The following is a 12,466-nucleotide window of genomic DNA, read 5'->3' as shown; positions in this document are numbered from 1 at the left end:
GAAGTGTTTTTCATATCTGATAGAATGACTTAAACCTCTATACTTAGTGAGATATTGTGAGTGTGTAGATCAGCTATTTTCAGCAAATGGTACCCGTGAATAGGGATGCTAGGTTTCATGTGGTTACATTTTAAATCAAGAAGCTGAGACAACGATTTGTGTTATCTCACACAAATCAGACTAACAGACCCATTTCTAGATGTCACGCTTCCTACAGAGCCACGGCATAAAAATCCATTGACATGAATAGATTCTAAACTATGACCCAGGTTTCAACCAGGTATTGCAGGATTTCATGGCCAGAGGTGCTTCAGTTTGATGACATCAGCTGTGATTGGTCTACTTTTGAGCAGATTCACTTTTTGTTGCCACCGCACTCTGACTCCTCTGGTGCGATATCTGATATCTGATAAGTGATGGGTCGCACTCAGAAGGACTTCTCCATGTCTTTACAATGAAGGACAAATGTTTCGGCTATCCAGCCTTCGTCAGAGTACTTTTTAGTAGGCATAAAAACAGTGGATACATGTCTGTGATCTTACATACATTTCATGTATTCCCAATACACAGTCATTGATCATTCTGGACGACGCGCTGTGTAGTCACGACCTGCGCGGGCGTAAAAGTGCTCTAAACTCCGTCTGTACACACCCAATAATTAATTCCTAAGACTTGGAGTCAGATATTGTCCTCTAGTTTCATATCCATTTGAAAGTTCTGCCAGAAAACGTGTGTTTAGTCAAATATCTCCACTTTTCCACAAGCTGCACACGGACGGCTTTCTGTACGGGCGAGGGAATGAGTGCAGGACTGAATATATCTAAACTTCCTTTGGGACGCACAAATGTTTGGGGCACACAATTGGCAGATGGAGTGACTCATTACCCCGCACCAATCACAAGCACCTGTCAATTGTGTGCCCCATTCGTTTGTGCTTCCCTGTGTCAATTTGTGATGACGTTTGTGATGATCAGAGGATGTTTGGGTAAATTCAGTCCTTCACTCAAGTCGGGCCCCTCGCCCATATTTACTCGTTATAGCAATTCATTCCTCAACACACACATTTGTGTGTTTCCACTTACTGAGGTGTGGGTGGTCGTCAGGTTCCTCCTGTTTAATAGAAATGTCCCTGGATGAGTCTGGAGAGTTCATCTTCACCTGCAGTCTGGACTCAACACACTGGTCTGAAATGAAGCAAGTGAATAAGGACCTTAATCCAAGACCGGGAACGCTTCGTGTCATTTTAAGATTTCTTTGGCTATTCAAAAATAGCAGATATACAAGCTCATAGAGCGGCACCGAGTGCAGCGCTATGAGCTTGTAAATCTGCTATTTTTGAAAAGAAATCTTGAAAATGTGTGCAAATCTTTGAATATATATATTATTATTTTTAAAAGAACATTTATAACTCAAATCTTTGCTTCTGGGGATTCTAAAAATGTCAAATGTGTTTTTTATTTTTTTTAAACTTATGTTTCTATAATATGAGGACCACCATGTCAAGGACCACCCAAAATGATATGTAAATTGTGGACCCCCACCCCATTTAATTTGTTTTTGTTTCAGGGACCCCCAGAAGCAAAGATTACAGTTAATACATTAGTACAAAATCTATATATGTATTCAAAAACACGTTTTCGTGTTTTTCCAAAAAATGGCAGATCTACAAGCTCGTATAGCTTGTATATTTGATATTTTTAAATGGCCAAAGAAATTAAAAAAAAATGACACAGATGCGTTCCCGGTCTTAATGGGTTAATAACTGGAGACCCTTGGTGTCAAGAATAACAATAATATTTGCTGAAGGTAAAGGCAAAATAGCCTTATTTTCTAGTCACTGTTTTGGCCTGATGGTGGCGCCAGAAGAATCAGGTCATTGGGACACTCTGTTAGGATTAATCTTCCAGGGAGCATGCATGCACAGAGGAAGCTTCATGGCAATCTGTCCATTAGATTTATAGACATCTTGTGTGCAAGTGGCTTAAAAGTGGAGCTAAAGGAAAGGCATTTGAGCGCCAAAATCTGTCAGATTAATCCTTGCTGGGTGCATTTGAGCCAAGGACTATTCACTGTAACTGTTGGAAGAAGCTGCATTCAGTCAAAGTTGGCACTGTGTGCAATGTGTAGCGGAAAAGCCCATATGATCAGAAACAATCATCCAGACTATGGATTTGCATAAATGAACAATTCTAAATAACAGTGTACTGCTCTGGAAATGTTTCTTTGAATGTATTTGTATTTTTTCCCCCCCAATTACTATTTCCTTTCTATCCTATTTAATGTGTATGTTATCTTACTCCACACTGATGAAGCACAATGATTTCACTGTCAATAGTGCAGCTGGCAATAGTATTGTATTTGTATGTGACAATAAACACATTGAAGGAAGGAAAAAAGGGAAGAAAGAAAGAGACTGACAGAGAGTGAAACGTACTGAGGTCTGGCTGGTCTTCAGGCTCCTCCTGTTTCACTGAAACGGGTCTGGCTGGGTCTGGAGAGTTCATCTGCAACCTGCAGTCTGGACTTCACAGAGTCTGGAATGAAGCAATTAAAAGTGAGTTCAGATTTCATTTCGGCACCGAACCCTCCCGCTTTGAATAAGATCAAATCGGGGTGGGAACTGGGCATCACTTTGTCAGACACATTTTGGGACGCTGCATTAAAAACTATTAACTCAGCCTCTTCTTGTGCGAGACTATGTCTCATCCAATTCAAAGTACTTCATAGGATACATTATAGCAAAGCTAGATTATCGAGAATATACCCAGATCTCTCCGATGCCTGTGACAGATGCTCTCAGGCACCAGCCGATCTGACTCATATGTTCTGGTCATGTCCAAGCCTGACGGAATACTGGAGATCTTTCTTTGATGTTATCTCTGAAATATTAGCACTGAATGTGGATCCATCACCTTACATTGCTATATTTGGTGTCCCAGAAGAGGGGACCCGAATGAACACCAGACAAAAGAATATAGTTTCATTTGCTTCTTCAATTGCTCCTCGTCGAATCCTCCTCCTATGGAAAACCCACTTACCTCCTTCAAACGCATCCTGGCTGCGGGATTTAAAGGACAACTTCACCACTTTTCAACATATCTTAATATAATTGGTCCTCACTAACGCTCATGATAAAATGGTACAATTTTTTTCTAATCAGTCTGTCTCAGAGGAGGGCTGTACACAGTTCAGAAACCCATCTACCAGTGACATCATCGATGGGGAATCCAAGCTAATAGAAACTGCAGGCTTTGTATTCCTGGAAAGTTGCAATGCAATAATAGATCCCATTGTTCTCGCCTTAATAAAAATGTGAATTAAAAAATTGTAATCTTTTTGGGAAAAAAAATCCTGCCTAACGATGATGTCACTGGTAGACGGGTTTCTGGACTGTCCACAGCCCTCCTATGAGACACAGACCAAGTAGAAAAAAATGGTATCATTTTATCATGAGCATTAGTGAGGACCTATTATATGAAGATATGTTGAAAAGTGGTGAAGTCGTCCTTTAATGTCATTTTTGAAACTTGAAAAGATTAAATTTGCTGCCCTTGGCTCGGTTGAAAACTTTTATAAACACTGGCAGCCTCTCATCTCTCACTTTGATGAACTACAGAACATTTCACTTGAGTAGATAGACCACCCGGAATTTGGGGGTGTGGACTGTGAGGTACTCGCAACACATGAGGCGCACGGCACGCACCATTCGAGGATGAGTCAATGTGCTGTTTTCCCTCTTTCCCTTTGTTTCTCTTCTCTCTCTCTTTTTTTACTCTCCCTTCTCCCCCCCCCCCCTTTTTTTCTTCTGTTCTTAATGCTTTCTTTTTCGTTTTCCCTTTTCTTCTCTTCTAGTTGTAAGGGGTGGACAGGTGGGTGGGAAGGTAGGGAGGGAGGGAGGGTATTTAGAAGCAGGGGGATAGCCGAAGGGGACTTAAAAAAATCGAAAACCCACAAGAAAGCACTGACCTCGAAACCGCCATGTACTGTCATGTACTATGTATACACATATAGTCATGTGATGTATCTGTCCAAATATCTAATCAATCACACCCTATGTAATCGTAGATCTCCCTTTGGAAAGGGAGATCTACGATTACATAGGGTGTGATTGATTAGATATTTGGACAGTTATAAACCATCGTCGCCTCCGGAGGAGGAGAACGTGTGGAACAGACGGCGGGGAGAAAGCGGACGTGACGACCGGACCACTTTCACTCGACGCTGCACGGCGGAGAAGCCGTTAAAGGGAAGTAAAATAGCGCTCATATTGACTAACAGTGGTAAAGAAGGCTTGAGGACCATAAGGAGAGAAAGGCTGTAAGCTAAAAGACGTAAAGTGACTTTTTCTGTGGATGCTGCTGCTTACATGCTAAGTGCTAGTTCCTTGGATGTTTTGCTAGAAGGCTACGCTACGGGTGCTATGCTACGCTGCTACATGCTGAGTTCTATTGTTTCTTGGATGTTGTGCTAGAGAAGGCTACGCTACGGATGCTATGCTACGCTGCTACATGCTGAGTTCTATTGCCTCTTGGATGTTTTGCTTAGACAGCTACGCTACGGGTGCTATGCTACGCTGCTACATGCTGAGTTCTATTGTTTCTTGGATGTTTTGCTAGAGAAGGCTACGCTACGGATGCTATGCTACGCTGCTACATGCTGAGTTCTATTGTTTCTTGGATGTTTTGCTAGAGAAGGCTACGCTACGGATGCTATGCTACGCTGCTACATGCTGAGTTCTATTGTTTCTTGGATGTTTTGCTAGAGAAGGCTACGCTACGGATGCTATGCTACGCTGCTGCATGCTGAGTTCTATTGTCTCTTGGATGTTTGCTAGAAAGCCATGCTGAGGATGCTATGCTATATTGTCTCTTGTTGAAGATACAACACACTGTAAGGAAGCCGCAGCAGCGCTCTGTTGGCTTTGCTGCTATTGACTTTGCTGCTATTGACTTTGCTGCTATTGACTTTGCTGCTATTGACTTTGCTGCTATTTGGCTCTCTGCTGCGATCTGCTACTTAGTGAGCCGTAATCAAGCTTCCGGGGTCCCTATATGTGCGCTGAAAGCCAGTAGAGGGGAGCAATAAGACGGAAAGCAATATGGGGTCAAGTGGTGACATAAAGAAGAAGCTAATCAATGCAGTGACCACATACGGGAATATAGCAGATCAGATCGACGATGCTATTGATCGTGCGCCAGCCTTGGAACTGGACAGAGAGAGAAAAGCACTCCAGGATGAGTGGAAGAGACTCTTGGGGTTCTGGAATGCATATGAGATAGCCTTAAAAGAGGAGGATGAGACCGCAAACGCAGGAGCGATTGCAGAAGTCCAGACGAAGAGGGCTGCCGGTAGACAAAGGCTCAAAGACACAGATCAGAGGGTCCGGGCGGAACTATGGACCCGCTGTGCAGAACCGAATGTGAGAATCCTGAGGGGGGAGTTTGATGATGCTTTGGGGAAGGTCCAGGTGCGTAGCTTGCAGGCGGCATCCGCAGAGCAACGAGAGAGAGAGAGGAGAGGTCTAGAGAGGAGACTCTATGACTTTGTACAAGTGATGAATGAGTGGTTAGCCGTTGTCCCTGTGGATAAAGCAGAGGAGATGCAGACTACTTACAGGATCCTAAAGGACCAAAAAGAAGTGCTACTGGAAGACTGGGCCGCGCTCAGGGAGGTTAAGGGAGCTGACGAGAAAGACGAATCGTCAGTGGTGGTGGTAGATGAGGGACATAACGACCCGTCAAAGCATACTACAACCCCAGCCAGCCCGCAAGTGCATAGCCTTAAAGACCGGCCTGCTGTATCCAGTGGCAGTGTCTATCCTAAGCGTGCATATGTGGGGCCACCCGCTCCGGCCTGGACAATGCAGCACCAGTCCTCAACACCATTGAGAGACGATGGGACTCCGCGCTTGTCTTTCCCAGCCTCAGGCATACCACCACATCAGCAGAGTGGCCGTACAGGACAGCACGGCGTCACTGAAGCTCCGCAGGCAGCGTTTGAATCCCACGGTTGGTCAGGCATGGCATCTGGAGGAGATGGCAGCGCCCAGTACTACAGGCCCAAAGTCAAGGTGAAGCCGATTAGTCTGCCTATGTTCTCCGGGGACAGAAGGACCTACTGGAACTGGCGGAACAATTGGGAGAAACTCCAGGGACATGCAGAACCCTCAGGGTTAGAAGTGTGCAAGAGGGCTCACCTACTTGACAGCCTGGAAGGGGCACTGAAGACAGAGCTTCGATTAGATACATGCAGAACGTCAATGGATATCTTTAGACTCCTGGATAACCGGTTTGGAAACAAGGGCACTACTGCTCAGGTGATCCTGGAGGAACTGGAGGAAATGCCTGCGGTGAAGGGCAACCAGCCTAGGAAGGCAATAACCTTAATCCAGACGGTGGAAAGGGCACTGCGCGATCTAGAAGACCTGGAAATGGTGGGGGCCATCAAAAATCCTTTGATGATCAATAGGATAGTAGGGAAACTTCCCGCGGAGGTCAAGAGGAAATGGATTTCCCATGAGCAGAACGCCATGAATGGTGTCAACCAAGGGAATCATTTCGACAAGCTCTTAACGTTTCTGAAAGAGGAGGAGGGGATCCTCGAAAGGCTAGCAGAGATGGCAGGAAAAGCAGTCATTCACCAAGACAGCAGTGAGTGAGATCAGGAGGGAGCCCCGGCGAGAACTGTGCAACATGTGTGGGAATGGAGGACATGGAGGAAGACTCTTCAGCTGCCGAGCTTTCAGGCAGGCTAACCTGTCAGCTAAGAAAGCCCAGGTAAAGAAGACAAAAGCGTGTGTCAGGTGCCTGTGGGTTCACGAAGCTGACGGAGTATGTTTACCGGATGCACAGAAATTCCTCTGCCAAAAGGAAGGGTGTGTAGGGGAGGACGCTCCTGCATACCATCATTTCCTCATCTGTCCCAACTCAGCAGGGAAAGGGGCGTCAACCAGAAGGGAGACCAGGGTCGAAAAGAAGAGAGGGCCTCGTGGCCTGACAGAGGAACAGGAAGCCGTCGCAGCCAGACTTGCAACTAAGTTGAGTCCGAGAGAGATGGAGGATTTTAAGAAAGCCTTCACTAACAAGGCAACCTCAAAAGTATGCTCCAAGAACAGTCTGGTGGAGAAGGAGCTACCGGTCCTCATGATGCTTGTGGATGTCACAACAAGAGGAGGAGACTATATTGGAGCCCTGATTTACCTCGCCTCCGACACCAACTATATCACGCACCAAGCCGCTAAAAGACTCGGACTGACTGGTGAACCAATCACACTGGTGGTTTCTGGAGTCGGGAAGATGGAGGTAAGGGTCGACACAAGGAGATATCTTGTGGCAATCAAAGTATGGACCCCAAGAGGAACCCTAAGATCCCACGAGATGATCTGCTACGGTTTAGATGACATCGCCAAAGTGGATCGAGTGGTGGAATCAGAAGAACTGGAGCAGTTCTTCCCAAGGGTCAGGCCAGGAGAATTGGCCCGTCCCGAGAAGATTGAACTTCTCATCAGCACTCGCGAAGGCCGACTAGCACCGCAAAGACTGCATAGAATCGGTGATCTAGTGCTGTGGGATGGTCCCCTGGGCAAGACCGTGAGTGGTGTGCATCCGGACCTCTTTGAAGAGGTGGAGGTGACAACACGCCATTCATTAACACACTTTGCTCGTTCCATGAGGACGGCAGCCATTAGGGTGGAGGAACACCTTTTCAATGTCCCAAAGCCTGTGGGCAATGTGGAAAAGGAACACCTTTCCAATGTACCAAAGCCTGTGGGCAATGTGGAAAAGGAACACCTTTTAAACGTCTCAAAGCCTGTGGGTAATGTGAAAAAGGCAACTACCGCTGCAAGCGCTACCGATGCCATAAGTTGGTTGAAGATGGACAGCATTGGAGCAGCATGTAACCCTGCATGCGGGGGCTGTCGTTGCGGGAAATGCTCTCCAGGAGGAAAGGAGATGACGCTGGTTGAAGAAAGGGAGATGGAGCGTATAAAAGCAGGCTTGACCTTCAAAGAAAGGGATGAGCACAGTGGAGAGCCCCACTGGGATGCAAAGTACCCCTGGAAGGAGGATCCGGCATCACTCCCCAACAACCGCAAAGTAGTGGAAGCAACGTTCCTGCGAACAGAGAGGCGCCTTGAAAAAGATCCCAAGTGGAAAGAAGCCTACACCAGGCAGATCCACGAAATGATTGAAAGAGGAGCAGCGGTGAAGCTGACAAAGTCCATGATGGAAGAGTGGCCGGGAGCAGTGTGGTGGGTGAGTCATCTGACAGCACCCAATCCCCATTCAGTTACCACGCCAGTGCGTATCGTCTGGGACAGCAGCCAAGAATACAGGGGAGTGAGCCTGAACAACATCCTGCTAAAGGGTCCAGACGTGCTAAACCCCATTCGGGCAGTATTACTCAGATTCCGGGAGGGAGAGTTTGCTGCTATCGGCGACATCAAAAAGATGTACAATTCAGTTTGGCTGGAAGAGCAAGAAGTCCATCTTCACCGATTCCTGTGGAGAGACTCACCACAGGACACGATTGAAGACTATGCCGTTGTAAGGGTGAACATGGGAGATAAGCCAGCCGGATGCATAGCGCAAGTGGCTATGAGGGAGACTGCCAATCTTCCTCAGTTCTCCCACCTTGTGGATGAAAGAAGTGTCATTCAGGAGAACAGCTACGTGGATGACATCTTTGCATCAAATAATGACCCCAGCAGACTTGAAGAGATCCTGGAGGGGGTTGAAGCTATACTGAAGACAGGAGGCTTCCACCTCAAGCCCTGGGTCCGGTCTGGGCAAAGTGGGAGGATTGATGCTACAGAATCCAAACCTGAAACACTGATTCTTCCTAACCAGCTCAAAGAAGAAGACAACAAGGCATTAGGGGTGGGTTACCTCGTCCGTGACGACAAGCTCTTTGTCATGGTATCCATCAACTTCTCTAGAAGAAAGGGGAAGATGAGGACTGGAGAAGACCTGAGCGAAGAGGAAGTTGTGGAGATGACGCCAAACCCATTGTCACGTCGGGTGCTACTAAGCCAAGTTGCTGGACTGTACGACCCTCTAGGTCTCGCAACACCAATGAAGCAAAAGGGAGTGATTCTCGTGAGGAGAGCCTTCCAGGAGGCCGGAAACCTGACGAGAGACACCTGGGATGAACCACTGTCTGATGACCTCCGTGAAAAAGCAGTAGAGCTATTCAAGGAGTTCACAGGAGCATCACGCCCTCCGGCTGGAGGGGGAAGCCCTGGGGTATCACGTTTTCGGATGGAAGCTGTGAGTCCTATGGAGCTGTACTGTACCTAAGGTGGAGGACATCCGATGGTGTAGTCACCCGACTGATAGAGTCAAAGGCAAAACTAGCCCCTCTTGACCAGAGGGGTGACGCGGTCAAGGCCGAAATCTGTGCAGCTGTATTCGCCTCTCGTCTAAAGGGCTACGTGCTGAAGCATGGAAGATTGGAAGTGGAGAGATGGTTCCATTTTGTAGACAGCCAGACGGTGCTAGGTGCCATCCAAAGAGAAAGCTACGGGTTCCAGACGTTCTTTGCTAATCGAGTTGGGGAGATTCAGAAGGCTGGCCCCGTAGAAGACTGGTGGTGGATACCTGGAGCACTGAACGTTGCTGACTTAGTGACAAGGAGCGGCTGCACCCCTGAACTGCTCAAAGAGAGCTCTGTATGGCAAAATGGTCCTGACTTCCTGGCCGATCCTGAAGAAGAATGGCCCATGAAATCCGCCTCCGAAGTAGTGGCTGTTGCTAGAGACGTCGTGAGCAAGCTCCAAAGAAAGTCCTTCTCAGCTGTAACTACGAGAGCACAGGCCAAGCTGATGACTCCCCCTGACAGTCATGAGAAGAAAAAGACGGACGACGGAGCGCCACAAAAGTCTCCAGACACGACAGCCCTTCCCTCAGAAGAGAGTAAAGTTCCCCAAAAGCTCTGGGGCGCTGCGCTTGTGGACCAAGTTGACCCAAGAAAATACAGCACGCTGACCAAGCTCTGTAATGTGATCGGCTTCGTCAGAAGAGCAGTGAAGTTCTGGTTATCGCGGAAGAAGAGAACCTGCACACCAGTAAAGTGGGAGGCCTTGACAGTGACTGAACGTCAAGCTGCTTTCGAAGAACTAAGCCTGGCAGCTCAGAAAGGAGTGAAGTTTCCTGAAACTACACTAAACAGGCTTGTAGTCCGTGTGGAGAAAACTTCTAAATTGTTACTGTGCCACGGCCGAGTCCAAACCATGACTGAAGGACGGCCCGGAGTGCCCTTGATTCCCTACGGGGAGTGGGTTAGCATCCTTCTGGCTGAAGAAGCCCACCGGGCCAACCATGAGGGAGTAGCTGGTACCCTCTTACGAATAAGGGAAAAGGCGTGGATTGTGCAAGGACCAAGAGTTGCTCGAAAAGTAATCGACTCCTGCATTCACTGCCGGAAGAACAGGGCAAAAATGTGCCAGCAAGTTATGAGCGACCTCCCGCCGGAGCGCACAACGCCAGCTGCACCTTTTGAATACACAACGTTGGATCTCTTCGGCCCTTACACCATCAGAGATGCAGTGAAGAAAAGGACTAGCAAGAAAGCCTGGGGCATTGTCTACTGCTGCATGGCATCAAGAGCGGTGCATGCTGACGTCGTAGAAGACCTATCAACAGAAGGTTTCCTGAAAGCATTTCAACGCTTCACTGCCCTGAGAGGCCATCCGAAGAAGCTCTGGTCTGACCAGGGAACCAACTTTGTTGGAGCTAAGCCAGTATTGGAAGAACTTTACAAGTTCCTGGCAAGTGTCGACAAGGAAAAAGTCCAAAAGAGAGCTGCCGAGACTGGCACAGATTGGACGTGGGTATTCCACCCAGCCGACTCGCCACACCGAAATGGCGCTGCAGAAGCAGCAGTTCATGTAATGAAAAGAGCGATGAGCAGCGTGGGAGAAGAAGGAAACATGACGGCACTGGAGTTCCAGACGCTTCTATACCTGGCCGCTAACCTGTCTAATGAGAGGCCTATCGGCGCTTTGACCCAGCTGCAAGACGGGAGCGTTGAGGTCATCTCCCCCAACTCCCTCCTGCTGGGGCGCGCAGGGCCCAGTGGCGACCCCGGAGGGTTCGAATCCACTGTCTACCCATACGTCCGTCTGAGAGCGATCCAGATCGAGGTGGACAAGTTCTGGAAACGGTGGAGCCAGCTAGCAGGTCCAGGACTCTTCATCCGGAAGAAGTGGCACACCCCTGCCAGGGACGTCACCGTCGGAGACCTGGTATGGCTCGCTGACCAGAACGCACTCAGAGGCCGTTTCAGACTGGGTCGAGTCGTGGAGGCGTTTCCTGATGAGAAAGGTGTCGTCCGAGACGTGAAGGTGAGAACCTGCCACAGCCTTCCTGCCGGCACCAGCCCTTCCAAGAGTGACCAGCCCGTCGCAAGTTGCCCGTCCACCATCCTCCACAGGGATGTTCGGAGGCTGGTGGTTCTTCTACCAGTAGAAGAGCAGTAAAAGAAGAAAAGATTCCCCACTGCCATCCTCCCTGGAGGTTGGCGGTGTGTTTCGGTAAGGCCAGTTCCGTGCCGGTGCAACTTGGTACAACTGTGACTGGACATGACCGAGGTCTAAGCCCACCTCTGTGCGGGCTTGTACTTCTGTATGTTTAGTTGGCAGTTGTGCGTTGTTGCATCTGCTAGGGCTGCGCTTAAAGGATTGTATGCTGCATCAAGGACCACGAGAAGGATCTCACCATTTTTGTAACGTATTTTTCACCTTTTACAGACAATATTTCGCGTATTTTGCGTTTTCTTTACAGACACTGTTGGATCCCACCATTTTGTAACATATTTTTCACCTTTAACAGACAATATTTCGCGTATTTTGCGTTTTTTACAGACACTGTTTTGCGCCTTTTACGGACAATATTGACGGCCTAGTGCCCATTATTTTTCCCTTGGAGAAATGTTTCAAATGCATGGACTAAGGGAGTTATGGGTGGTGGTCCTCTTGGGTCTTAAAGCCATAGGACCAAGTGGGAGGTGTGGAATAATCTATGATTATGATGAGGGTGGAGTGTTTATTGACATGTAACTACTTATATGGCCCTCTAGCGCCATCCCGTGGTAAATGACCGTTTGTTCAGAAATGACGGAGTGATGACGCACTTCCGGTTTAGCGTGATTTAATTATATACTTTCATTAAGATTTAGGTAGATTAGCGGCTTAATCCGCGCATAGAAAGTATTGTCCTAGTAGTGGGGTGATTTATGTATTTACTATCTAACGTTCTGAGGGTTTTTTAAGCTATTTGTTATGCCTGCCATCGTGACCAAGTGTACTGCGCATGCGTCAGCTTTCCTAGCACCGGGGTTTTTGGTTTAGTATCTCAGTAACAAAGAAGAGCCGCGGTGGGCAGATGGTATGTAAAATTAAGCTCCGACCTTACACGACATAACTTATTTCTTGCATATATATATTATACCTTGTGAAGATGTATTT

The 12,466-nt window shown here is 47.6% G+C and overlaps 1 protein-coding gene across 1 annotated transcript in view; it reads right to left on the bottom strand.

Moving 5' to 3' along the window:
* The window catches only part of LOC311041074 (uncharacterized protein), a gene marked incomplete at its 3' end in the record, with an annotated part of 28,099 nt that overhangs the window by 2,676 nt on the left and 12,957 nt on the right, over nt 1-12,466 (bottom strand). The gene's annotated exons all lie outside the window — the stretch shown is intronic.

The sequence above is a fragment of the Gymnoscopelus microlampas genome (genome assembly GCF_963454915.1).
Source record: "Gymnoscopelus microlampas genome assembly, chromosome: 24".
In the NCBI taxonomy this organism is placed as follows: Eukaryota; Metazoa; Chordata; class Actinopteri; order Myctophiformes; family Myctophidae; genus Gymnoscopelus; species Gymnoscopelus microlampas.
The sequence above is the reverse complement of the archived record's forward strand: the minus strand, read 5'-3'. Positions and strand labels throughout refer to the sequence as shown.